General features: G+C 38.6%; 1 pseudogene; it reads right to left on the bottom strand.

Moving 5' to 3' along the window:
* LOC125279144 lies at positions 1-3,753 on the bottom strand (annotated as a pseudogene).
* Positions 3,754-5,365: the final 1,612 nt, after the last annotated feature.

Raw genomic sequence — 5,365 nt, 5'->3', positions numbered from 1 at the left:
CTAACACGACGGCTTCACAACAACACTTGGACACATATTGGTCAAAGCACAGCACACAACCACAATTTTATCCAGCAAAGTCTTATCCTCCCCCTCACAAGGCACCACAAATCCCAGGCGTATTGTGTCATTTAATATGTTAAACTTAGAGCGCATACACCCTATCACTCGCTCCACGTGGATCCTGACATGAGCCAACTTCCTGGTCTCTTCCACATCTTTTGCATTAAGTTGGCTGTGGCCCCTGGTGAAGGCAGGTATTTTCAGTGTAGCACCCACAAGGGCAACACTTTCTTTAACATCAAATCCACGGTCTGCTAACACTAGGTCTCCAGGCGAGAGCTTCTGAAGAAAGCCACAGTTCTCTGTGATCTGTTTATCACTGGCACGCCCCCCCCACCCTTTGGAAATGAAAGAGATGGTACCTTGTGGTGTTATGCCAATGAGATATTTCATTGTGTGCCTGCTTTTGTAGTTTGAATATGTCTGTGCCTTTGCACGTAGATTTTGTGCCCTTTCAATGAAAAGCTCGAAGCAGTCAATAATAACAGTAACACGATTCCCAAACATCTCTACATACTGATGTGGTATGCTTGCCTGTATACAATGGCGCTTTGGCCAGTGCACCAAAGGGCTGAGATGTGCATGCAGTACATTGATGGTCTCAATGAACAGATTGGATGCGGTTTGTCGGCTAATGTCAAAGAGGTATGCAACATGTTCGACAGGCAGATCAAGTCTTAAATGCATAAGGGTCAGGAGGAGCATTTGAAAATGGGAGAGTTTTCTTTCTTTTGTTTCTAATTTAGGTAGACTGGGAATGATTTGCATCAGCACTCCCATCAATAGACTGAAAGATGGAAGGCCAGTGTAGTACTTCACCTTTGAATCATTGTCTTTGAGAAATTTCTCATCCAGGGCCTTTTTGGAGAGCTCTCCTTCAGTTTTCGATTCTCTTCCTGCAAGCGTATTATTTCATTGAGTCTGAGGCCACACATGGTGCAGTTCTGCTGTTCTTCTGCATTCCCCATTGGAGCACCATCATCCCCTGATGTTTCAGTTTCCATCTCTTCTTCTCTCCCTGCATTGTCTGGGGCTGATGGTAGGGGCTGAGTCTCTGGTCCTTCCATCTCTGCCACAGGTGCAGAGTAGTCTAATTGTAATAACAATAAGAATAAACTGTAAATCTCTGTATACTTGCCTGATGCCCAGGGCCCACTGTTTTCAAAACAGTCTAATTTGGTTAAAATGATCCCGATTTGAAAATTCCATGTTTTTGTATCTGTGATCAGGGACCAGTTCAAATGTAATCCTTGATTCCACACATCAAGACATGGGATTTATCAATCTAGATCACTTTGATCCAAATGACTCTTTTGAAGAACTGGGCCCATGGATGTGACTTTCACACCATACTTTTGTTACTGATAGCTGCTCCAAGTATTTCAAGACTGTTACATTAGCATGCCAAATGCAATAATGACCTCCTAGAATGACTGGCCTTTGTGTCAGAAAAGCTACAACTCTGTGTGAAAGGTACTTATACTTAGGTTCAATCCTTTGTCTAGATAAAGAAACACCATTGCACATAAAATATATTGAGTCTACTTGTGTCTGTTACCAATATTTACCTGGGAACAAATGTGCTGCTTCATTCAACTCAGTCTCATGACCGGTGTGGACAGTACCCGGCGATGGGGGTGGATTCACAGGACCTTCCATCTCAGTTGCAGGTGTAGTGTCTGACAGTAACAATATAAAGAAACTGTGTCATATCACAACCTCTATTCCTAAGGAATACAGATTAGCTGTACACAGGGGGCAACATACACTACTGTTTTATAAGACTGTTTTATATTTAAATATATTTAATCTAATTTATTCCTGTGATTCCTGAATTTTCAGCATCATTACTCCAGTCTTCAGTGTCACATGATCCTTCAGAAATCATTCTAATATGCTGATGCTGCTCAAGAAACATTCATTATTATTATCAATGTTGAAAACAGTTGTGTACATTTTTTTTCAAAATTCTTCAATGAATAGAAAGTTCAAAAGAACAGCATTTATTTAAAATAGAATATTTTCTAACATTACAAATGTCTTTACTGTAACTTTTGATCAGTTTAACTCATCCTTGATGAATAAAAGTATTGATTTATTTTTTTTTATTTCTATCCCCAAAAATAAAATTAAAATTCTTACTGACCCCAAACTATTGAATGGTAGTGTTTAATGTTACAAAAGATTTAGATTTCAGACAAATGCTGTTCTTTTGAACTGTCTATTCATCATAGCATCATGAAATAAAAATATACATAACTGTTTTCAACATTGAAAATAATCATAAATGTTTCTTGAGCAGCAATCATATTAGATTGATTTCTGAAGGATCATGTGACACTGAAGACTAGAGTAATGATGCTGAAAATTCAGCTTTGATCACAGGAATAAATTACACTTTACTGTATATTGACATAGAAAACAGCTGTTTTAAATTGTAATAATATTTCACAATATTACCGTTTTTGTTTGTATTCTTAATCAAATAAATGCAGCCTTGGTGAGCAGAAGAAACTTCTTTTAAAACATTAAAAATCTTACTGACCCCAAACTTTTGAACGGTAGTGTATATTGTATTCTTTTACTATTTACCTGGGTGTAAAGGTGCTGCATTATCCAACTCAGCCTCAGGACCAGTGTTGTCAGTGCCTAGCGATGGGTGTTGCTGTTGTTGTTGTGATCTCGTCGCTCTTCTGCTAAACCGCTTGAACCGGTCTGTGTTCGCAACTTTGACCTCAGTGTGGCCGAGGTACAGAGAAGGGGCCCAGTCAGGATCACACTCCAACATTTCATAGGCAGGTTTGCCTGAAAACACAGTCACTAAATAAATTGTTATGTAGCCTAGATTTACAACATTTAAAACTGATTAACGTTACGCTTTAGTACATTGACTTAAGGTCAAAACTTAAGCTCATTTTGTAGCCATTTAATTTTTTTTCACAGTTAACATTGGCCTAATGTCAAATCTAATGGTCTATTTAAATGTGCTAAAGAGGATGTTTTGTTTTATACATTTTTGCAATATTACTTGAAACTGTCTTTACTAACTGATAAAAGACTATTTATTAGGTGCACTGAAAGTAATAATATTAATATACATCATCTGTGCACGAGGTAGGGCCTTAAAAACATCAGCCAATCGTTTACGCGATCATCGTGTAAACGATTGGCCCTCTGGTTTGTCAATCACTGCCGTGACATTCCTTGTGAGAGACGTGCGCGGCTGCGCGCTCCAGTAACTTTCCACACTCCACAGGCGCTGCATGCAATGTTTTTGTCTGGAGACAGGAGTAACAACTGCAGATTATGAGTTACCTGCGGTGAGTCCGACATAATGAATCCACTAACACACATCACAGCGAATGCCGGTGGTAAACACTCGTGTTCCAATACGAGTGTTTATGAGTTTTGGGAGGCGTTCCTTCGAAGGAGGGGGGCTGTTCTTACGCATGCGCTCATTTCAAAAACTCAGTAACAGTCTTTGGATTCTCAGTCAACGAAAAGATCCTCTTTAGCACCTTTAAGTCACAAAAAAAAAAAAAAAACACGCTGGTTATTTGCCCACAACATGACATTTACAGAGAGTAATTGTAACTTACCTTTGTGGAAATGCTTTGAACACACCATCATGTGTGGTGGAGTGTTATCAAAGGTAATCTTGGGCCTCCTTACTGCTGCTATCCATGCCATTCGTCGCCTTTTCGTCACGTCTGAAACATGGCTTGAACTATTATTTTTCCACGCTGGAAAACGATAAAAGGATATTCCGTTAAGCTTTAAGCCACTTCTATCGTGAGAACGACTATTGCACTTTATAACACAGCAGGTAGACGGCATCTTGAACACTACGTGCTTCTCTCCATGCAAAGAAGTCTGGCGCCTGTATGTTTGTGCCGCGGATCCCCAAAATGCTTTGCGTTCACCACTGGGAATACGTCATGATGACGACACATTAGCAATCTCTATTGATGAGGTGATGTTACAAGTTATATTGCCATTAATTCAGCCACCCTGATCACACACTACAAGCTAAAACACTGCCAACAACTGTCCTTATAGCTTTTAAATACTTTGAATCTTTTCTATTTGCAAGTAATAAATTCTCCCTGTGCACTTACAAATCCCCATCTCATCATTATATATTTATATATAATGATATTATTATTTTCAAAGCAAAACCCCTCAATTTGCTTGGGTCTTGGGTTATCTATATTTGTGTAATTGATAAAGTTATGTTTAATTCCTTGTAAAGTAGGAATAAAAATGTTTATAAAAATGTTCTCTTTTTTTAAAGGTCACTTTTTTTATGTGGTCACTGGAATCCTGGTGTTTGTGGGAAATGTGAAGGAGCTTCTCCCAGGATTCTACAACAGTGTTGTCCTGATGACTGAGGTAATTCATCTTGGGTGATCCAGTTGCGGTCAAAAGTTTACTTACACCTTGCAGAATGAACTGCTTCATCAGGGAAGTACTAAATAAAAAAACAAATACAATGCTAATTTTTATGATCCCTCTTATTAAAATTCTTAATATTTTGCAAATACTGCAAGGTGTTAGGGTGATTTGCCTACAGTGGTTCAGGGTGGAGGATGGCTGAATGACTAAAGAAACATTATCAGACAAGAAACTTATAGTCTTCTACCATCTTGCTATTACCACCCACTGCCACTTATACCAACGAAGGAAATAAGTGCAGTTATAATAGCAAAATATGTGGGAGAGCATTACGATAGTGAAACAATATTATATTGCAATACATCGCACATCAAAGTTAATACCGAATCAAAACTAGTTACCACATCATTTATAATTGAAATAGTTTAATAATATTTGGTTGAGGGCTGCTTGATATTGGAAAAAAATGACATTGTGATATTTTTTTCTGCAATATATATTGCGATATGAAAAAAAAAAGAAAAAAAAAAATCACCAGATGACTTAAATAGCTCTATTTGGAAAGAATTAATCATTTTAGGAGGATTGGGTCAATTAGGTGAGTGCATGCACACAGAAAGTAATGAACAAATTATAAGCATATAGAACAAAGAAACAAATTAAATTAAAGCTGCAAGCAGCGATGAAAGGGCCCTCGCACCCGGGCTCACCGCCACCCGTTGGCATCAGGAAAACAGTGAACAGTGGGCGACACGGATGCAAGCGAGTAAATACAGGAGAAATATAGCCAAGTCATTTCAAAGTGCCACACTTCCTGCTGCCAACAGGTGGCGCTTTGACCGTAACCGAATATTACCATGTAGATGTCCTCAGGCCAGGACTATTATCAAAAACATTATCACACATG

This window comes from Megalobrama amblycephala, linkage group LG1 (genome assembly GCF_018812025.1).
Source record: "Megalobrama amblycephala isolate DHTTF-2021 linkage group LG1, ASM1881202v1, whole genome shotgun sequence".
Taxonomy (NCBI): domain Eukaryota; kingdom Metazoa; phylum Chordata; class Actinopteri; order Cypriniformes; family Xenocyprididae; genus Megalobrama; species Megalobrama amblycephala.
The sequence above is the reverse complement of the archived record's forward strand: the minus strand, read 5'-3'. Positions and strand labels throughout refer to the sequence as shown.